The sequence below is a fragment of the Panthera pardus genome, unplaced genomic scaffold (assembly GCF_024362965.1).
Source record: "Panthera pardus isolate Hobbes unplaced genomic scaffold, ASM2436296v1 HiC_scaffold_13, whole genome shotgun sequence".
Lineage (NCBI taxonomy): Eukaryota > Metazoa > Chordata > Mammalia > Carnivora > Felidae > Panthera > Panthera pardus.
This window is the reverse complement of record NW_026526688.1, coordinates 26,939,499-26,963,312: the sequence shown is the minus strand read 5'-3', so window position 1 is coordinate 26,963,312 and position 23,814 is coordinate 26,939,499. Positions and strand designations below refer to the sequence as shown.

At 43.1% G+C, this 23,814-nt stretch overlaps 1 long non-coding RNA gene across 1 annotated transcript in view; it reads right to left on the bottom strand.

The window, feature by feature from the left end:
* Positions 1-6,632: 6,632 nt before the first annotated feature.
* The window catches only part of LOC109277247 (uncharacterized), a 156,459-nt gene continuing 139,277 nt past the window's right edge, over positions 6,633-23,814 (bottom strand). The window contains exon 6 of the long non-coding RNA XR_002085055.2: positions 6,633-6,778. This is a non-coding gene — a long non-coding RNA (uncharacterized LOC109277247). The remainder of the gene's footprint in view (positions 6,779-23,814) is intronic.

Sequence of the window (23,814 nt, the reverse complement as noted above, 5' to 3'; positions counted from 1 at the left end):
CTCCGCCCCTCTCTTACTCATGCTCGCTCTCTCTCTCTCTCTCCCTCTTTCTCTCTCTCAAAAATAAATACGTTTTTTAATGTAAAAATATTTTTAGAGAATAAAAACTCAAATTCCTGTAGAGATCCCATTTTGTGAGGAGTTCATGTACTTTCCCTGTGTATTCCCCTCCCTTCTCAATCTTCCCTCTCTCCCTCCTCTAGAATTTCTTCCTTTTCTATAGGTCACTCTTTTCTTACCCAAGTCTTGAAACTTGACAACTCCAACCCTGGATTGGCAACACCGAGTATCTCAAGAAATGTTGGAGTATTCTCCCAGGAATACTGCTCTATTCAAATTAAAGTTTAAAAAGTGTATTTTCTCTCTTAAAAATCGGAAGCAGTCTCTCTCTGGTTTCCAGGTCTGTTTGTAAGGAACTTGGGAGTTTCCACCCCACTCTACCAACTGGAGAGCTGAGCAGACTGAAAAATTAACAACTCTTATTGGATCTGCTAGAGATGGAAGGACACAGGGCAAACCACCGCCCCCCAAGATTGGGGAGACAGACAGGAGAATACAGGGGGTCATGGTTTTCGGGAGCAGAAACTTGCCAGCGGAAAGTGCCCTGGGGACCAGTACCAGGGTAGGAAAACCTGAACTGAAATGGAGGAGTTGCTGGAGACTCAGTGCAGACAACACAGGAAAGTTAAAAACTCCAGGGGACCGAATCATAGGGGAGCCTCACAAAATATGAGATTTAACTCAAGCAGCGCCGTCGGGTTCCCATAGTAAATATCAGGGGAAAATCCCCTTGTGCTTCTTGCAAGGTGGAAAGGGAACAAAACCATTCTCAAATATGCAAGAGCACTCTGTTCTCCTTAACAAGACCTGCCCTGAGGGGGAAACTAGTTAACCAAAGCCTAACTTACTGGGATATCATCAGAGCTGAACACCCATGAGGGAAAGAAAATACCCAACTGCAGCCCACTCCAGACAATTCCCCCTAAGGGATAGGGGAATGAGGAGAAAAAAATCCAAAAACACTTGCAAAGTTTGAATTTAGCACAGGCTCAGTAAAAGACTGAGACCTAGGGGTGCCTGGGTGGCTCAGTCGGCTGAGCGTCCGACTTCGGCTCAAGTCATGATCTCGCGGTCCGTGAGTTCGAGCCCCACATGGGGCTCACTGCTGTCAGTGTAGAGCCTACTTCAGATCTTCTGTTCCCCTGTCTCTGCCCCTGCCCCACTCCTGCTCCCCTTCTCTCAAAAATAAACATTAAAAAAAAAGAAGAAATGACAAGCCAATTGAGACAGAACAAGCATCAGAACCAGACATGGCAGGGATGTTGGAAATATCAGACGGAGAATTTAAAACAATGTGATTAGTATGCTAAGAGCTTTAATGGATAGAGTAGATGGCATGCGAGAACACGTGGGCAACATAAGCAGAGATGGAAATCCTAAAAAAGAAGTATTCCTAACTCATTCTAGGAGGCCAGCTATCAGGCCATGAAAAAATATGGTAGAATCTTCAGTGGATATGACTAAGGGAAAGAAGACAATCTGAAAAGGCCGTATGATGCTGGCTGCGTGATGCTCTGTAAAGGGCAAAACGATGGAGACAGGAGAAAGGTCAGTGGTTGACAGGGGTGAAGGAGGTGGGGAGGGAAGGGATGAGTAGGTAGAGCACACAAGGCTTCTGAGCAGTGAAAATTACCTTGAAACACACCATCATGATGGATATATGTCATTATACATTTGTCCAAATCTATAGAATGCTAAACACCAGCAGTTAACCCTCAGGTAAACTATCGACTGTGGGTAATTATGTGTCAATGTAAGTTCATCAGTTGTAAAACATATAACACTCTTGGGGCACCTGGGTGGCTCAGTCAGTTGAGCATCCGACTGGTTCACATCATGATCTCATGGCTCATGGGTTCAAGCCCCACATCAGGCTTTGATGGCAGCACAGAGCCTGCTCTGGATATTCTGTCTCCCTCTCTCTCTGACCCGCCCCCACATGCATGCGGGCACACTCTCTTTCTCTCAAAAAAAAAAATAAACATTAAAAAAACTTTTTAAATATATCACTCTGGTGAAGGGTATTGGTAATAGAGGAGGGTGGGGGTGATGCAAGGTGATATGAGAAATCTCTACCTTTCCCACAATTTTGCCATGACCTAAAACTGCTCTAAAAACAAAAGTCTAAATCATTTTTTTTAAGCTTGACCATAAAATACTTTTTTAATGTTTTCAAACGGGGCATAGTGAGGGATTTGAGAAAGAAAATATAAGGAAGTTTCAGAAAACTAAACAAAGTTAATACACAACCACCATAAACGGATAGGAAATGGTTGAAATCTACAAACATATTGTAGAGTTGAGAGAAAAGGAACCACCAGATCAACATGCAGGGTGAAGCAGAATGGGATGGTTGTTCACCAGAATCCACTCCCGCTTGTTTTCACAGGGATGAGTGGAGGCTGGTGTGCAGCCCAGGGAGCCACTGCATCTTGTGTGGCCCCTTGGAGGGGAGGGTGGTCATGTGACCACATTCTGGCCAATAGAAGGAAGTGTGCCGTTTCCAGACAAGCCTGTAACATCTGGCAACACGCCTCTCCACATTCTTCCCACTTCCTGCTGGCTGCAATCTGAACTCGGAACACATAGAGACAAGGGAAATGGTTTAGATGACGGAAAGTAAGACAGAAGCAACCTGGGTCCCTGAGCCACCACATGGACAAAGATTCTTGCTGACCTACAGCACCCATCCTGGACTGTGAGGTGAAAAAAGAAACCGACTTCTATCTTAACTGAGCCATTATATTTTGGGTCTCCTTGTTAAAACGACTTATTCTGATGCTAATAATTCAGGTGCTAGTCTTTAGAAGTTAAATCCAAAGCTGAACAACAATGGGACTTTTTGTCAACAACCTTATCGTTTTCTCAGTGGGGGGGCTCTATCTCCGTGTCACTGTTCCTGACTGTGGGCCCTCTGAAGACTGGAATCACGCCTCCCCTCTACTTAACCGTTGGCACAGAAGCACTGAGCACGCACCTCAACAGCAGTCATGTCAGGTAATGCTCCATAGTGATGATGGGGTGACAACTCTCATGAACCCTTGTGAAATAAGTCTACATGTCTTTGTCTCCCTGTCCATTTGCAAAACTGGCTGAAGTCAGGAGGAAGGGAACCTAGCGTCAAGGTCACTCGTTCTCTGTGCCCGCTGATAACCACGTATAACCGACACCCATGGTGCCCTTATTTTCCCTTCTTCCAGGATGCAGCAGCTGTCCTGTGGGATGCCACCTGACCAGTGGCAACTTCTTTCACCAAACCATTGTCCGTAGTAACGTTCTATCATCCTGAAGCTCCCTTGTGTCTATGATGATCGGCTTACCACAGCGTCTCTTGGGTCTCACTCCTTCTGTGCTGCTAGAATCTTCTTTAGTGCTTTTATAAAAGGCCTTGGATGCTCAGCCATCAACCTCACTTCCACTGCCTGACCACAGCCCATCTCTCCCTAAGAGTAACTTCGAGGTAAGTGGTTACCTTAGGATGGATCAATTCTTATCATTTTTGCAGAATATTGTAGATAAGGTAATTAACTATAGGAAATGCTAGAGGTCCAAGTAGCAGACATACAATGCCAACTGTCTGTTCAAATCTATTTCTTAGTTGGCATGTGGCATGGAAGACAGCGCTGTTACAGTAAAGGATCAATCTTATTTCCTTGTGGTGTATTGGATTCAAACCATAGTAATAGTTCACATGTCCAGAAATTAGCCACCTGACAATCTCACTCATCTTGATCACAGCTCAAAGTCAGAATGTAAGGAAAGGGGCTTCTGGGTGACTACCATAGAGGAGGAGATGGGGGTTGAATGGAAAACAGAGATGACTCACAACCTGGGCACTGAAGGGCACGTGTTTTGCTCAGAGAAGAGCTCCCAAGCCCCTCCATCAATGCCTGTGTTCTTTTTAAATAATAGTTAAGATAACTGATTTCATTTGGATTCCCAGTCCACAAGTAACCAGAAACAAAAGCTGATCACAACAAATGATACCTCAGAGGCCGAAAATGATGACAGAGACAAAAAAAAAAAAAAAAAAAAAAGCTATTAAAATGAGTACAACTAAGAAACCCATAGAGCCCAGGGGGCATTTAGTAAGTAGCTCACTCACCAACTAGCCTTTATCCCCTGAGGACAGCTCTGTATTTTTATAATTCAGTTCCACAAGTGATGCACCCAGTAGGTTTTTAAGCTTTGGTTTTAAAAACAACAGACTCTAGTTATCTGTAAATTTTAATGATGCTGAATTTCTCACTACCAAGAAATGCCTTTAAATGAGATATTCTTAACTCATTAATAGAGATAAAGTCTCAGGATTAATTGGCCTGTGTTGTATATACTGCTTATCTAAATTAGACTGCCCATATCCTAAAATACACTCACTCCAGAGGAGGCTAGCACTGGGGAAGCATGAGTGTTCTCCTTGGTGACAAAAGAAGTAGTTACACGGGACGCCTGGGTTAAGCTCAGTGAGTTAAGCGTCCAGCTTCAGCTCAGGCCATCATCTCATGGTTTGTGAGTTCGAGCCCCGTGTCGGGCTCTGTGCTGACAGCTCAGAGCCTGAGGCTGTTTCAGATTTCGGGTCTCCCTGTCTCTCTGCCCCTCCCCTGCTTGCACTCTGTCTCTCTCTCTCAAAAATAAATAAACATTAAAAAAAAATTTTTTTAAAGAAGCGGTTACATAACTTGCCCAGCCTGGAGGTGACCAGGACACTTGTAAGGCGCGTGCGCACTTTCTTGAGGATGGCCAGATGGCAACAAGCCCAAGATATGGCTGGGATACGAATCAGAGCCACCCTCGTGGCTTTTGCACTCACAAAGCTGAGTGTCTTCTTTGCAAAGTTACTGAAGGAGGTAGTCCCCACCTAAAACACCCTTCCACTTCTACCCTTATCTATCACTTTCCTCTTCTCTTAAGGTCAAGTTCAAGGCCTACTCTTGCCCAAAGTGCCCTCCCTTACCACATACGCCCTTCCTGGTCTCCTCTCTCTCCTCTGCAGTCTGCTCATATTACTATCCGAAACATTCGTTTGGTGCTTGCCGTAACTGTTTTATACCGTCAGCTCTCATTTCCTTGCAAACTGGTGAGTGAGGTCCTGGAGGCCACAGACTGTCTTAGAGGCCTTTGAATCTTCCATTGAAAAGAGCATGGGGCCTTGAACATGGCATACCTTCAATAAACACAGGAGTGTTCTGTTCCCTGAGCAAATGTTTATTGACTGCCTGCTATATGTCAGCTACACAAAATCCCTGTCCTTGTGGAGTTTGTAGTCTAGCGGGTAAAGACAGACAATAAAACACGCTTAAAATGGACCGGATGCTAGTATTAACTGCTAACGAGAAATAACTATAACATGAAATCTGGGCGGTGGGGGAAGCTTTCAAATTTTAGATTGCGTGATCAGGGAGAAAGTAATCTTTGAGTGAAGACCTGAAGAAGTTGGAGAGTGAGCCATGGAGACACCTGGGGGAAACACGTTTCAGACGGGCATTGGCAGACACTACTGTTGAACCTCTCAGTTTTCAAGTTGGGATATTTATTTTTTAAATAAATAAATGTACATTGATATCAACTTTAAAAATGTCCTGCCTATTATATGTAATATAGATTTTATATTGTATATAATAAGGGTAGAATTAACATACTATTATTAACTTTTCAAGTATATGCATTAAGATATACATGTACATATATATACATACACACACACACACACACACACACACACACACACACGTATACATATAGTGATTTAATAAGACTGGTGTTAACAGCAACTCCTGTCGAATCCCCGGGAGCAGGACATTTTAAGCTGTAAGAACACGAGCCACATTAAACAAATCACTACTCATACCTTAGAGGATTAGACTGAGAGTCTTAAAATTTTTGTGCCCTTGGCCATATTGGCAGGTGATATCACTCCTTAGATTATCAGCCCCAGGCAGTTAGTTTACTTTGCCACAGAAGAAGCAAGATTGGCCCTAACGGATGGAAGGGCAGTCTCACTTGGGGCACGTTATCAGTGACGCTGTTAGCAAGCACTTCCATTATTAGCTCCTGCCAGAAATTGTAGTCAGGATACCTCCTTAGCTGCAAGATACACTGACAGCGTGAATTTTGCCCATCGTGAGGTTTGGTTTCCGGCTAGTCTGGAGTTGCCCAGAGGGGCTCAATCTAATTGGCTAAGCAGGTTATTGCCTAGCCAATCAAAATACAGTTACGTAGTTTCCCCTTATCCATGGGAGATATATTACAGGACCCCCAGTGGATGCCTGACAGCATACATAGTACCAAACCATATATATATACTGTGTTTTTTTATATATATATATATACATATATATATATACACATATATATATACACACACACACACATATATATATATATACATATGTGTGTGTGTATATATGTATATATATATATATGTATATATATATATATGATAAAATTTAACTTAAAAATCAGGCACCGTAAGAGATTCACAACAATAAGAATAGGACATCTATAACAATATACTATAATAAACGTTACTCTGTCTCTCTCAAAATATTTTATTGTACTGCACTCACCCTTCTCTTGTGATGATGCGAGCTGATTAAATGTCTACTCAACGAAAGGAAGTGATGTAGGCATTGTGTTGTAGCGTTGGGTGACTATTGACCTTCTGACGCTATGTCCCGGGGAGGATCGTCTGCCTCCGGATATTGGTTAACGGCAGTAACTGAAACCACAGAAAGTGAAACCACAACCACAGATAAGGGGGGACTGCTACAGTCTAGACACCAGTTGAAGAAACTTTTCCCAGCCCGGCACTACAGCGGCCTCTGGCAAAATGAAGTGTGAACGTACTGTCCTGTCGTAACTTCTCTTTCCTTCTCCAATGGGCCAAACTATTCTCTTGCTTACTTTCCTTAAAGACCAGAGGTAGTAACCTCAAAGCTATTGTCAACACAGGATAGCATCAAGATTTTTGTCCTTTGGGAACAGCTGCATAAGATCACGTCTCCTCTCCATGTCCCTTCCCACCCAGAGCCCCTGAGCGGCCATAACGCTCAGCCTTGAGGGAAGGTCTTGCCTCTCCCTCCACCATCCTCTTTCACCGCTCCCCCCATCCCACCCTTCTCTTCTGGAACTCCACAGCTGACTTTCGAGAGTTACTTTCTGCCAAGACTTTTTTTTTTTTTTAAACATCTGGTGTCTGTGCCACTGCCAAGCTGGGATTGACTTACCGAACACAAGGACATTCGAAATCCACAGAGTCAGATCAATCTTTAATGAAAAACCAACAAACATTCAAAAGCTGCCACTAAGCAGCTACGGGTTGAAGACAACTCCAGCTTAATTGGCATCCATAGCACTTTCACCTGCTGCCAAGTTCCAGAGAACTGGCTCCTAGAACTGCTCCGCCAAATTAGGCCAGTTCTCCATTGGGCTCGTGTTGCTATGTTGCTAATTAGGGCGATGCAGAGCATGCCTGTCCAAATGGGGTTTCATCTAGGCATAGATGCTCCCTGAAACTGGAAGGTTTCTAAATGCTCCCTAAAACTCACTGCCATTTTGTAACTTGCATTGATCAGTGGTGAGGAAATCACTAAACAGTCTCTGTTCTCACCAAATGGTGTAATATCAACTCCCTGATGGTTGGGCGACTCGATGAGTGGAGACATCTTTGGACTAAGAAGTATAATTTATATTGGTGGGGTAATATAAAAGGATTTATGAAATCTAAATCTTTTCAAAGATAGAAATATAAGGATTCTCTTTGTTAACCTTTCAACTCTCAGGATTTTTCTAATCAGCTGATTTTTGAAAGCAATTTTTCTCACCCCCAGCTATGCATTAGGTTGGGCATAGGGTGCTGGCACTCAACACAGATCAATCATTCAGAACCTCTGGAGATGGGGCCGACATTGGTCGTTGGCCTCCAAATCCCTTGATTGTAAACAGGAAGCTGGGCTGGAGAACTGCTGCTCCACAGGAATCGAGTTTGTTGTTTGAAACATTTATTTTAAACGAAGAATGGAGACAAAAAGTGTTGTGTGGGACTTCAAAAAGTCTGATGGTTATAATCCCTGCTTACCCCGTGGCTTTGGGTATATTCTCTCGTGGGGTACTTTTTACCTGCACGAGGAGTATTTTTCTCAGAGATGTCGAGAAAATGTGTAGGGGTGCTGTATTAGTTTTCTCAGGCTGCCACAACAAAGTACCATGGACTGGGTGCCTTAAAGAACCAGAAATCGATTTTCTTAACGTTCCGGAGGCTGGAAGTCCAAGATCAAGATCAACAGCGTTCTGTCTTCTAATGCCTCTCTCCTTAGCTTATTGATGGCCATCTTCTCTCTGTGTCTTCACATGGTCTTCCTGCTGTACATCGCTGTGTCCCAATGTCCTCTTCTCATAAAGGCACCAGTCATGTTGACTAGGGTCCACCCAACAACATAACCTCATCTTACCTTAACTACTCCTTTAAAAACCCTATTTCCAAATACAGTGAGCTTCTGAGACTAGAAGTTAGGACTTCGACGTATGAATTGGGGGAAGAAGCGACGCAATTTAGCCCATAATAGGCACTTTTAAATAATAGTGGATTGTGAGGGGGGAGGTGAAAATTCCTTTTAACAAGTTTATTTTTAGGGGCACCTGGGTAGCTCAGTCAACCGCGTCAGGCTTCGGCTCAGGTGGTGATCTCGCGGTTTGTGAGTTCAAGCCCCCATCAGGCTCTGTGCGGACAGCTCGAAGCCTGGAGCCTGCTTCGAATTCTGTGTCTCCTCTCTCTCTGCCCCTCCCCCATTCGCACTCTGTCTCTCTCTCAAAGACAAAATAAAAACATTAAAAAAAATTTTTTTAATTAAAGAAAACAAATTTATAAGTTTATTTTTAAAAAATCGAGAAAAAACTCAAAAGTTGCCTGGGCATGTGTAGTGTAAAGATCTTGAACCATGGCCCATCATGATGGGAAGATCATGCCAGAGGAAGGAAGTCTCAGGACCCACTGAAATCCCAGTGCTGGGGTATTGCAGGAGATGCCTTGTAAAGATGTAAAAGATCACCTACTCAATCTGAATTCTTCAATTGCCTCCATTGTTCAGAGTGCCCCAGACAGCCTTGGGTGCTGTATCTGCATGATGTAATAGACTTTCCCTTCCCAAGAGGTCTCTCGTTTCTTGGCCCTTCAAGTTGCTCATAAAATTTATGTTAGTATAAAAGGTATACGATGCATAAATCTTTGGTAGTCTTGAATTACAGATAACTTTTAGAAATAGTAAAAACTATTTTTTTAATAATCTGCTCCCTACATTTGTGGTTCCTGGGAAATACCACCTCGGTGGGTTTGACCTTAGACACTGAGTTTAACTTTTGTAAAATTCAATATTTCTAGAGAAGGGAAGACAAGGAAGAATATAGAAGCGAAACAGAGAGGTACGTGGCGTGTGTGTGTGTGTGTGTGTGTGTGTGTGTGTGGTGTGGGGGTGTGGGGGTGGGGTGGGGAGGTGCATAGATAAGGCAACACAGAACCAGAAAAAGCCAAATGTAGGCTATGGCACTCTTGTGGAGGATACCATCTACCAGGGTTGTGGACGTAGAAGACCCTCACTAGGCAGGAGATACTCTGATTCTGAGTTACTGTTTGAATAAATCTCTCTGTCCCTTTACTTCAACAAGGGCAAATGTAATCATCATTTGGGGCAGATTCAGTGCTCCAAATCAGTCATTGTACCAGTCCCTCAAGAAATTGTTTCTGAGAAACTAATCTGTGCAGAGTACTGTCCAGAGAGCTGTGGCCAACACACAAAGGTACAGCCTATACCCACTAATCTCAATGAGCTTAGAGTCTAGCTGAGCACACAATACAAACACAGGTTCAAAGGTAAGCAACAGCATGAAACTTAGAGAACAAGGCAAAGGCTATCGTAAGATGATGGTCTATAATTGCCCGCGTAAGGCTCTAAAGGAAAATTTCAATCATTTCAGATTGGAGGCTGCAGTAAGAGATGTGAATTCAGAACCATCCTCATAGGCTGGGCTCAGGGCAAAAGAGCCCAGAGAAATGGACAAGAGAAACTTCGAGAATGAAAGGCAAGGACAAAATGGACTAGCCATCATTGTTTATTCCTCACTGGTTTGTTTTAGGATGCACTTATTAGATTTGGGTTTCAGTAGAAAAGCGCTGAACACATTTATAAAAAAAAAATGCAAGTCAATTTTCAGTCAATTTCTCAGTTTCTATCAGGTCTTTCAGCCTCGTCCCCACTCCAAACAACTAGGCAAATAAACACATGACCTGATGGGCCAGCTCACACTATGACCACTGTCAGTGGGAAACTAGATCTTGGCTACGGGCATGGTCATTTAAAAGGGGTCGGTTTGGTCCTCAATATAAACTGGTCATTACAGAACATGTGAGACCTGACCCTTCTTCAGGAACTTGCCCAGTGTGGCTAAAATTGGCCTCCCGATTTAGACATTGCTAAGGAGAGAAAACACACCGCGGGCTGAGAGACTTTCAAAAGTCTTTTCTTTCTCTAAAAGGAAACGAGGCCAAAATCAGCAACCAGAGTAGACTCAAGTTTATGAAAGCTATCTAGCTTCCACCTCAGGAATGTGAAGGGAACTCGGGTCTTTCTTAAGCAATGTCTTTTATCCAATTTGCTTTTAAAAAAACTTTTTTTTTCAAAGCTGCTGCTGCGTTCAAATTACCATTCCTTTTCTGCTATTTTGTTTTTAAATTCTGTTGCTTTAAAATAAAAGCCAAGTATGTGGAATACCATAGGAGATGATTGTTTTCAACCAGGAAGATTTTTCTCACTTCTCTGTCCCAGGCTTCAACACAGGAGCATGGTACTGACCTGCTCTTTGGACCTTGGAATGTGTGAGCAATGGGGGGCATGATCTGCCCGCCCTTTGCCACTCAGAGAGCAGGGCACCCCTCCATTCAGTGGCTGGGCCAGCAAGCCATTGTGCAACCTATTCTCCCCCACCCGGATCCCATGCTATTGCTACACTGTCTTTTCCTTTGATGCGTAGGGAAGGTACCTCCTTCTAAATGGTAAATCCACTCTTGTAAGTAAACTGAAACATTTGCATTGGTTCTTGATTAGTGACCAACTAGGTTTCCTTGTTCTTAGCTCTGCTGGGTAGGCAGCAGAGGCGAATTATAGATGAACTTGAATTTGAGTAAGAATCCTCCCTCCCCAAATCTATACTTTGCCCTCCTCCTCTTCTTCCCTACCTCTTAGAAACACACATCCAGTTAGGGGCTAAGACCCTATTCTCTCCTTTCTAGAACCTCCACCTTCACCTAACTCTTATACCTCTCTGGCATTAAAGCCATCTTGAAAAAACCTGTGTCACACCACGTTCTTGATGGCAAACTCCTTTTGGCTTGCCAATCAGGAAGACCTAATGTGAGTGAATACAGATAACTCTGTGAACCAGCTAGACAACTCCAATATGTGGATTTGGTGGCATTTTTGCATATGCCCAGGGATCTTGGCACAGGCTGGTGTAATGGGGTTATTGTTATTCTACTCCAGCTCTTTGTTACCCTGTGGGAATACTGACCCAGTGTTATTGTAGGAGTTTTCAAGGGAAGCTCGAAGTCAGAGGAGTTGTATGTAAGATGTTCTAATTTTCCAAGGTTGGCTGAATTTTTTAAAGCATTGTGAAAGCCAAACAAAATATGTCTGAGGGTCATGTTCAACCTCTGGCTGCCAGTGTGAAATCTCTGCCATACTCATGGCTACCATCTTGAAAGGGATCAATACCTCCTGTTTGCATGAGAATTGACAGTTAATGGAAACATGGGGAACGTTCACTCCAAGGTCTACCTGGTTGCCTTCATACTTTAAAAATTCAAGACAGAGGTATGAGTGCTAGTGGTTAGCTAACTTAACTGTAGCTTGGTTTTGACTTTGCACTCAAAGTCCCTGTATGGCAGACAGCATGCTAACCACACACTGAGCACCAAATGGTGAATGTCATCTCTGCCTGGGTAGGGAGGAGGGGCTCAACGGGGCACGAGCCTCCAATTCCTTTCTTCTACCTCGGCTGCCAAAGCATGGGTGAGCTTAATAAAGGAGGTACCAGGCTAGACTAAAGCAGCCTAGACTTTTCTGATTGGGTGGATTTGGGGGAAAGTTCTGGGTGAGCTACATGGATTAACTCTCTTTCAGTCCAAACATTAGCGGGGATAATATACTGCAGGGAAATTATAGCAAATTGCTGTAGGCTCTCCTTGCCTTTCTAGACACTCTCATCTCTGGCCCTTCTCAGGTTTCTATATGCGCCCTATGCACACACGTGTGCTCTCTGGCTGTCCAATGCTACCTCTTGTCTCCCCCTTTATTCACACACCAACACACCAGGCCTTGTCTCAAAATGTCCACTGCTTCCTGCCCAACCCACTTTGCTCTAGTGATCCAGTTACAACAGAGGGAAGCTAGAAGCCATCTCAACCTGTAGAGCAACACTGTCTCATACAAATGTCACATGAGCCACAAATGTGAGCCGCAGATGTAATTTTACTGTTTTCTACTAGCCACATTTTAATAGGTAAAAAGAAACAGGCAAAAATAATTTTAATATATTTTATTTAATCCAGTATACCCCAAATATGATTTCAACATTTCATCAATATTTTTACAGTTGTTAATGAGAGATTTGATATTCTTTTTCTTTTTTTTTTTTAGACACAGGCTTTGAAATCTAGTGTGTATTTTATACTTACAGCACAATCTTAATGTGAACTGGCCACACTTCAAGTGTTTACCATCCATATGAGGATAGTGACTACAGTTTAGATAGCGCAGCTCTATATTTTGAAGGAAGAAATTTCCCTAATACGGTGATCAAATTTCCACCTCCAAGTCTTTGTCAATGGGACAAACAATGCAATTGCTTAAAATATCCTATACTGATGTGTCTGAATAAAAATTCAACATGTTTTGGGGTACCTGGGTGGTTCAGTTGGTTAAGCGTCCAACTCTTGATTTTTGGCTGCAGTCATGATCTCATGATTTGTGAGTTCAAGCCCCGAGGTGGACTCTGTGCTACAGCTTGCTTGGGATCCTCTCTCTCCTCCTCTCTCTCTGCCCCTCCCCTGCTCTCATGCACACGCACATGCACTCTCTCTCTCTTTCAAAATAAGTAAATGAACATTAAAAAAAAATTAAAAATGCTTTTAACAAACTAAAATGAGTAACTGACTCTTACAAAATAAAAGGCAATTAGGCTAAATGCAAAATTCTGTATTCAGACCCATAAAAGTAAAACATAAATATAAAATGAGGGAGATCAGCTTGGCAATTCATGTAAAACAAAAACAAAAACAAAAACGCTTGTTTTTAAGTTAATCACAGTCTCCTAAGAGCCATACCATGACAGGATTTTTTTTTTTCATTGACACAATCAACATAGTAGCCTGGAACGCAGAAAATAATTGGTCAGATCTAAAGCTGGATTAAAAAGTGCATCAGCCATGCCAGTGTCCAGGGCTCCAAACTACATGCTCAATATCATAGAACATGTAAAAAGATGGAGAAAATGTCAGTTACCAGAATAATTCGTTGAACTTGATGCTTTCCAATCAGCTCATTGGCAGGAGCGCTAAGCTTTCTGAAAACATGTTTGAGTTATAAGTGAGGCTCGCTAACTAATGTTTAACGAGGTGGGTGCTATTAGCTACAGGACTTGTGTCCACTGGGTAGGGTGCTCATGATTGCACAAGAACTGAGCCCATGAGGGCAACAAAAAGGACCAAAGCTGCTGCTGCCCAACCTTCCCAGCCTTACTCCAAGTAACAGGCAAATATTCAAGGCACGTCCATTTGAAGGAGCATAAAACTATTAACCTGTCTAGAGTAGGTATAGTGTCCTTTTTAGGCCACATCTAGAGAAGTATGCTAAATTATAAAGACAACATTTTAGGATGAACTTTGACAAATTAGAGCTTCTGATGAGTGGTGAGGAAAGATAATATGGATGATAAGCAGTTGGTCAATTATCTCATGAGAATTTGAAGAACTAAAGATGTCTGACCTGTTCAAAGGATTCTCATAGGAAAGATGGAGTAGATGCATCCTATTTTCTAATTCCCTGGATACCAAGTGGGAGTCCAACAATTCACTTGATTTCTGACACTAACTACCACGAGTTAGCATCCAATCCCCCAAGACTGCCCTCAATTCAGATGCCAGTACAGGGTCCCTAGGTTACCCACATTTCTCCCTGCCTTGGCTAAAAATTCAAAAGCTCCCACAACGACTCCCCTCAGCTTTGATAATTAGCTAGAATAATTCATAGAACTTAGGAAAATGCTATACTTACTATTACCACATCATTATAAAGGATAGAAATGAATAGCCAGATGAAAAGGTCCATAGGGCAAGCCTCTGAGAAGCCTCTGTCTCCCTGGATTTGGGGTGTGCCACCCTCCTAGCACATGGATGTGTTTGTCAACTTGGAATCTCAACAAACCCTGTCATTTATGAGTGTTTATAGAGGTTTCATTACATGGGCATGATTAATCATTGGCCATTGGTTATTGAACTCAATCTGCACCTCTCCCTCCCCTCCCCAGGGGTCAGGGTGGTGGAGCTAAATGCTCTAACCCGCTAATGATGGCTTGGCCTTTGGACCCCCATCCTGCAGCTAGCTAGAGTTCCCACCTAAGTCACCTTATTAACACAAACTCAGGTGTGATATAAAGAGGCTCATTATGAATAACAAAAACACTCCTATCACTCAGGAAATTCCAAGGGTTTTAGGAGCTCTGTGACAGGAGCCATGGATAAAAGTGAAATATATTTCTTACTATGCCACGCTGTGATGGTTAATTTTATACGTCAACTTGGCTGGGCCCAGATAGCTGGTTAAACATTATTGCTGGGGGTGTATGTGTGAGGGTATTTCAGGAGGAGATTAGCATTTGAATCAGTAGACTGAGTAAAAAAGAACCTCCGTCACCAATGTGCTCTGGCATTGGCCAATCCATTGAGGACCTCAATAGAACAAGAAGACAGAGGGAGGGCAAATTCTCACTCCCTCTTCTTGAGCTGAATGTTGCCTCCCTCCCTTGGGCATCAGAGCTCCTAGTTCTCGGGCCTTTGGACTCAGACTGTATCATAGCACTGGCTTTCCCCATTCTCCAGTTTGCAGACAGCAGCAGATTGTGGGATTTCTTGGCCTCCATAACTGCATGAGCAAATTCCTATAATAAATCTCTTAAACATGCATTGTTTCTGTTTCTAGAGAACACTGCCTAATATGCATACATAGCATCCCCAGCACGGATAACTTAATGGAAGTTGGAAGACAAGTTTTAATTAAATATCAGAAAGGACCTCCTTAAAATTAGAATTCTGTTAGTCAAAAGCTGGGTAATTTTGTCCCTTGGGTACTGAGACACTGAGCTCCCTCATCTTCAGACATACGTGGAGGTAGGCTAAATTTGTCAGTGTTGTAGAGATTTTTCTGTGTTTGATAGTTGAACCCAAACACCTTTAAGATATCCTTACCATCCCTGATAGTCTGAACTATTTTTTGAAAAATCAGAGGGTTCGGATTTACATTTTGAAGGAACAGTTCTTTTAAAATGTCAGAGTAGGTGTAAACCACATGGGGAAATTTCAGGTTTTTCAGGTACCTTGCCAAATGTCAAAATGATGCTGGTGTTTGTCCTCAACCCCAAGCAGGAAATTCATAGAGTCAGCATTTGAGCTCCACACCATTTTGCTATTGCTTCACTAGGCACAATCCCCACCCCCAACTTGGTAAACTCATGCACAGATTTCTCTCAAACAAGCAAAGAGTTAGGTCTGGGGGAAGGGTGAGGGACAGCCCAAGAAAATCTGACTAATAGGAAGAAGTGTTAAGAATCTTCCAGGAAATGCAAACCAATTGGCCAATGTTTTCTTTTGCCTTTGAAAAATCTCAAACTAATTTGGTCAGAAGGCATAATAGATGCTGTTTGTTTAGTCAACGACTCCTCTCCAAGAATGCACATAATTATGACCAGACAAACCAAAATTCAGGTTATCTTTGTTAAAAGGGAGGAGATTGTCTGATTGGCTACAGTTTAAGTGTTTGCCTTATTTGGGAAGACCCAGTTGGTTGTTTGTGATTGGTTACCCTTAGGTTTCAATTTCTTAACCCTGAGGCTTTTATAGGTTTAAGTTTTGGTTTGCTTAGTAAGCTGCTAAGGTATGAGAACAACCTCAGTCACATGGTCCCCTTGTTTAATCAATTTAATACTTTCTACTTTTATAACCAAATACCTTTGATTATTGGACCCGCAAGCTGCTCCAGGGCATCACTTTCCTTTAATCGGCTCTGTCTTCCGAATACAGTAGTGAAATTGCTTTCCAGGGGGCCAGCTAACAACAGCATTGCTACTCTGTGCTTCTAGCACCCGAAAGTACACATTAATATGTCAGCTTAGAAGCATGGCTTCTTGATGAAACAGAAGACCTCCATATTTCCAAACCCCATGGTCACTTCTGTGACTTCATCTCGCTCAACTTCTCAATAGCGTTTGACCTACCTCGTCACTCACTCCCTGTTGCCTGAGTTACTTTGTTTTCTAGGCTTCCTTAACAAAGGAGTGTGGCCCTCTTGCAGTAAATGTATTGTTGTCCCAACTCTTCACTGTTAATCTCCATGAAAGAATTACAGCTTTCTGCCCTAGTCACAATGAGCTTGAGCCTGGAAAGTAAGTGAACGAGAGAGGTGCCACATCCCGCCCCCTTGTTTAATGTGTGGGGTTCAGGAATTCCTAAATCACCTCCTCAATCTACAGCTGATATCTGAAATTAATTTTGGGGATTCCTTCCTTTGGGATTTCTATTAGGTTACAATTCTCTTGGGTGATGAAACCCTTAGAGACAACTGTAAGGATGAGGAAGTTAACATTTATTGAACACCTAATATGTGACAAGCCCTGTATTAGAAGTTGTATTGCTCTGTCATCACAATCCTAACATCATTCCCATTTTATAGATAGAAAAATGAAAGCTCCTGGAAGTTAGGTAAACTTATCTCTTAATCAATGGTCAAACATAAAAATTGGTTGCCGTGATTTGAACTGAGTCTGTATGTGCCCTAAGCCATAGTTCTTACCACTCTATTATGTTAGCTCCCTGTTTTGTCATAGACATTGAGTGAGAATGAAGAGGGGAGAGGGGCAAGAAAATAGCAGATGCCTTCATGGATGAACCCAGTGGACCCAGGATGTGGAAGGAAGCTGGTCACATTGCCTTAGAATCCTAGATGATTAGAACTGGAAAGGACTTGGGGCACCTGCGTGGCTCAGTCGGTTAAGCATCCGACTTCAGCTCAGGTCATGATCTTATAGTCCATGAGTTCAAGTCCCGCATCGGGCTCTGTGCTGACAGCTCAGAGCCTGGAGCCTGCTTCAGATTCTGTGTCTCCCTCTCTCTCTCTCTCTGCCCCTCCCCTGCTCATGCTCTGTCTCTCTCTGTCTCAAAAATAAATAAAAACATTAACAAAAAATTAAGAAAAAAAGAACTAGAAAGGACTTAAGATAGCATGTGAGCCAATAGGTCAATTTCACACGTAATGCAATAGAGGCTTAGAAAAAAAGATGTACCCTTTTCCAATGTGGAAGGATAATTATTTACATATTTCACTAGTAAGCTTTGGCTAGATTATACTATGATTACAAACAACTCTAGCCCCCAGATCTTAGTGGCTTACAATAAAGATTTATTTTGACCTCATGTTGCACATCAGCTGTGGGTTGGCTCTAGCCCACAGCTCTGCATCAGCTGCAAGTTGTCTGAGGGTCTTTTTAATAAGAATCAAGGCTGAAGGAGCAGGCTCTCTTTGGAACATACTATTCTCATGGCACCGGGAAAAAGTAAGGGGAGCTAATGGAAACATAGGGTTATCATACCATGTCTGCTCATCTTCTATTGACCAAATCAGGTCTCAGGCTAAGCCTGACATCAGTGGGACAGAATATATATATATATATATATATATATATATATATATATATTTCACAAGGGAGAATGGCAAACCACAGCAATGTGTGCGGATGTCTAACACTTTTGTAGAGAGAATGAATAACCGGAAACAGTAACACAATCTACCACACATATTAATCTGAGTTTCATTCATACTGGATTTTGCCTTTCCTAGTGAAGATGGGAGCCCAGCTGTTGAATTTGCTTGTCTCAGAAGGGTTCGCGTTGCCAAGGTAAAGCGTAGCTTGCTGGTTTTGATTTTAGAAAGCCTAAGCTACTTGAGATATCTCAGGGTAGGGGAAGGTGAGGAGGCGAGGGCCTTGGAGAGAAAAGAGAGAAGCTGTAAGAACAAGGGAGAGATTTTATTCTTGAAGCTTGAAAAGGGAAGAGCATTTGGTGGCAGGGGGTCAGAAGAGGTGAATACCTGGTCTCAAAAGTTGTAAGAATCTTCTCTCTGTCTCTCCCTCTCTGTCTGCCGCTCCCCCACTCGAACTGTCTCTGTCTCTCTCAAATAAATAAACTTGAAAAATCATTTTAAAAAAATCTGTGAGAATCACTTGAACTCTGCTACATCATGCGGGCTGGGGATAAGAAGACCTCACAGGAACGCGTTTCTGAGGTGTTCTTGGGGACGCCGAGGATACGAGCCTCAGTGAGAAGCCCGGCTTGGTTCAGGCTCTGTTCTCCATGTGCTCAAAGAACAAAAGGCTTCTCCAAAGGTTCTGGATGGTATGGGACCTCAAGGACCTGCACAGCTCCCCAGGACGTAAGGTAGAGGGGAAGCATCAGGCCATCAAAGTGACTATCAACCTAGTGGGATGGGGAGCAGAATACATGTGATTTAAAGAAATACAATAAGTAAGACATTTCTTCCATCTCATAGTGTGGATAGAAGTCATTCATCAAGATCTCACAGCTCGTAAGGGGCCAAACAATACTTGGTACTTTCATTTAAACAAACGGCCATCACTCTCTGTGCCAGGCAGAGAGTACTGGTTTGTCGGGCCTGCCATAACAAAGTACCACAAACTGTGTGGTTTAAACAACAGAAATTTATGGTCCCTTAGTTTTGAAGTCCGCAAGTCCAAGATCAAAGCAGGGCCATGCTCCCTCTGAAGGCACTGGGGAAGGATCTATTCCAGGCCTCTCTCCTAGTTACTGGTAATTCCTTGGCTTGTGACAGCATAACTCCAATCTTCACGTGGATACTCTCTGTTTGTGGATCTGTGTCCAAATTTCCCCTTTTTATAAGGACGCCAATCATACTGGATTAGGGGCGCACTCTTGCCCTTAATGACCTCATTGTAACCAATCACATCTGCAAGGACCCAATTTCCAAATAAGGCCACATTCACAGGGGTCAGGACTTCAACATATAAATTTGAGAGAAACACAATTAAAACTGTAATAATTTCTGAGAGGCGCTGGGGTATAATGCCACTGACCCAGTCACAGACCCCGATCTCATGGGGTTAACCGTTCAGGAGAGGGCAGATGCTGAGCCTGTGTGAGTAGGAGGCAGATTCCAGTTCTTTCCATTTCAACTTCCTGCCGTTCAGTCATTTGTGGGCTAGTTTCTAATTAAATAAACATCAACAACACTCTTAAGAGCCTTTACTGACACCTGGCAGCCTCTGGTGCTATACACACCCACATCATCCTCTCCCCTGAGGAAAAACTCAACAGTTTTCCTCCTGTGATGTGGCTTTGGCCAAGGAACACATCCCATAGGAACCCTCTCAGAACAATGAAGTTAACGTATTCCTTGTTTCCTCAAGCTAATTGAGCGGCTGGTGTCGTATTTCTAAAAGCAGAAGAAAGCCAGCAAACTCAGGTGCCCTAATTCCCCCAGAAGCCACCCTGGAAGTGGTCAAGGTGGCCAGAGAACTGGGGATTATGTCTTCACAACTTTTGGGAAGTCTGTCTTGATGTGAGGTATCACTTCTCGCACTCAAGCTCATCCCGTACCAAGCATATACACACACGAGGCTCCCCTGAATTACCCCCTCCAACTCTGTTTCATTGCCTTTCTCACCCATGTAAAGAGAGAAGCAACTTCCTTGTGCAGATCGAGCCACGTGTGGGACTTAAGAGTAAGTTTTTGAGAGCCTGAAATTGAGAACGTGCAGTTTGGACTACCTGGCGAAGGATGATCCCAATACATTTCATGAATGTTCTCCCACTTTGCATCTTTCCTGCACCAAATGATAATTTTTCTCATGCAATGAAAAGCTCCTGAGATCAGCTGATTTATGTAGAATCTGGAATTAGACGGCTGTCAAATGCCTTCAAACATGTTAAAGACCATGACCTTGTCTTCCATGTCAGCACTTTCTTTAAAAAAAAAAAAAAAATTAAGGTGAAATGAGATGGGATGGTCATCCCATAGCTACAGCTCTGGCTGGACATCTCAAACACCCCCACCCTGTCTGTTGCCTCCTTTTCTCCATGGTAGATCTCTCTTCAGGGTTCTAGAGTCAGGAAAACTGTCTGGTTCACCAGAAAGTGCCCTTGGCCAAAGGCCTTCTGCATCGTGAATCCGGTAAGGTTGCCCTGCCGCTCTGGCCCAGACACTGGCACCGTCCCTGGGCTATGAGGCCTGGCCTCGGACAAAGGATGGGTCATCAGCATGGCTATTCCTTCCCCTCTACCTCCTTCCCATCAGGGATAGCAACAACTGTTCTCTATAGCCATGTGTCCTGCCTTTTCCATAGCCTGGCGATCTAATTAAATAATCACGGGATCTACCTTTCAAGGTTCTGACTCAATTTGGGAATGCTCAAGTTCAAAGAAAGGCGTATCAGAGAGGCATCACAGCATGGACTGAGATCTTAGGCGTGGAACTAGACGACCTAGGTCTGAATTCTTTCTCGGCCACTTGCTACCTACATTAAGTCAAGTGATCTTGACCTGTCCTCTTGATCTGTCCTCTTACTCCTATGAATATTTTATAATACTAATAATATTAATATTAATTAATAATCAGAAATATTACTAATAATACCACATATGACTTCAACTTGGCCTAAGTGGGTTTGGGACTGTGGGTTTCTTTCTTTTTTTTTTTTAAGTTGGAGTTTTTGTGACTATTTTTCCATGTTTGGGTGAGTTTCAGAGGAAAGGGAAAGAGAAAAATGTGTTTATTCCTCCATCCAATAACTGGCAGATTTTCTGATGACAATCTTCAAATTATCCCAAAGTTCTAGTAGAGAAGCTATATTTCAACTTCTCCAGTCAGTAACATTCTGTCCCTTGAACTTACCCCTCTTCTCCATAAAGGAGCCAACATTTTAAGCCACTGAGAGCATTTGGACCTGAGCATGACACTCTACCTGGAGGCTGCAGGGCCGATGGGCCCTGTGTGGGGAGAGAAGGGGTTGATATGACCGCATGGTTCAGAGAAATGGACTGAAGGAATAAACATTAAAATGACAATAATAATGACAGTGGCCATTAATTGAGCACCTAGTACGCACCAGACTCCATACTAGGGACTTCAAATGTATTGCCTCATTTAACTCTCCCCATTTTACAGGTGACGATATTGAGGCCCAGAGAAGTTAATAAACTTATCTAACCAAGCAAAGAAATGGCAGAGTTGGGATTAGAACCTATAAGGCCTCTACCTCTTGCTCATAGATTTTCTATTTCCCAGCTCCCCTGTGAGCAGGAATGAAAGAATCTGTCTCATTTGACCCTCAGGGATCAAGACTGCAGCTTGGCTCCCTGCCTTGGAAAAGTAAGCCTCTCTCACTGTCCCTCTTCATGAAAGCTGGTCAATTATGTGTATTCTTAAGCAGGTTTCTAGAAGAGAAATAAGCATTTGCCATATTTTGACTGCCCAGCATCTGAACACCTACCTCGAGTTCTACATTCGTGTGAGCCTACATGGAAAGCAGCCAGGATATGGGCTTACAATGAAACTGCAGCCATGGTTCACCTTTGCCTAAGATTTTGAGTCTAGAGCAGTGATTCCTAGGATAATTTATAACCCATCCTGGGGGCACCACTGGCAGCATTCATGGTCCAGTGGCACTCATACAACCGTAGTTGTGACAGCAGCTCCCTACCCCGCCTGTACCCGATGTGTGGTGGTCTAGCCTGGGCGACCATCCACTTCCCTTGGTGCTTGCCAGACCCTCCCTATTAATTCTGTTAGCCACCCCATATTCTACCTATAAGTTCCTCTTCTGCTTCTAATAGCTAGAGTTTGTTGCTCACAAGTACGGAAGAGGCTTGAACAATTGCAGACACCCAATGAATAGGGCCGGCTTCATCCAGCTTAGGAGGAGATAAACCTTGCTCTGAGATTCCTCAGCTGTGATGCATCTCCCCTGGCCTCATCAAAAAACAAAAAAGGGGGCGGCCTGGGTGGCTCAGTCAGTTAAGCATCTGACTTCGGCTCAGGTCATGATCTCGCGGTCGGTGATTTCGAGCCCCGCGTCAGGCTCTGTGCTGATGGCTCAGAGCCTGGAGCCTGTTTTGGATTTGGTGTCTCCCTCTTTCTCTCTCCTCCCCCGCTTGTGCTCTGTCTCTCTTCTCAAAAATAAATAAATGTTTTAAAAAAATTTTTTTAATTGTCATCCTTTACACATTCTAAATTGCTTACCCTTTCACTGTGCTGAGCTGTTCTTTAGAAGAACTGCAATGAAGTAAGAATAGATTTTGAGCAAGAAGTCAAGGACATATAGGTGGGCCAAAGCCAGACCATCTCGCTCATTGTAGACTAAGAATCCTCTCTATTAGCATTTTGATTTTAATTTGTTGATATAATGTTTCTTTAGGTTATTTGCCACAGCTGCATCTTGGAACACGTTTAAGCAAAGTCCAGTTAGCCATGGCCACATGAGGAAGTTTGGAAGGAGCCACAACCTTCCTGGACCTGACCCCTGGGGAAGGAGTTGGGGAAATGGCCTGATGTGGTAGAGAAAACCTGATTACCCAGGACGAGGCCCAATACAGGCAAACAGCGTGTTTAGTGTTGGGACTGGCTATGACTGACACGAGGTATGGTTATCCTTTCCTCAGTCATGGGGGATTCCTGATTCCCAGCAGGCAGCTATTAGATAAGCAATGCAGCAGGAAGCATAGAACCAACCCTTGAGTGGAGAAGAGGGTGAAGTTCAGGACTCATGTGAAGAACAATACAGGGTCTAGCTTCTAAAGAGACTACAGAACCCCAGGTTTTACAAAAGAGTGATACAGAGAAAGAGAAAACAGGGCAAATACCAGTCGTCAGACCTGGGCACAAAGGAAAGCAGAGTCACCAGCAAAAATGGATTTGCAGCCCATGGCTAAGGTCATTACCAGAAGGAAAGCTGTAGGGCCAGGCCCACAAATGGAAGCCTCATGTTCAAACAGAAAAAAGGACATTGCAAAGACTAAACAATCAACTTGTAATACATCTTGCCTCATTCAGTCTTTTCCTACAAAATTTTATCGTATTAGACATCTGGAAAAAGCCTACAGGATGAGTTGGTCTTCATCCCATCTAAAGACCAGTAAGAAAAGCAGAAGCACTCCAAAAGCGCCATTTTCTTCAATTTGTTTTAGGAACAGTTTCCAAAATTTCCTTTTGTATCTGACTCTACTCTTTATTTTCTACTTTTGTTTTATGTCTGACTCAGAACCCTCAACTTTGATTAAAATTTGTTCAAGTATACTTATGTTATGTGTATACTTATCAGTAGCCTCAAAGATATTCCTTATTTGCTTCAAGTTCAAAATGATGTCACTTTATTCAACAGTGTAGAGTTTACATATTGTATTTTAGG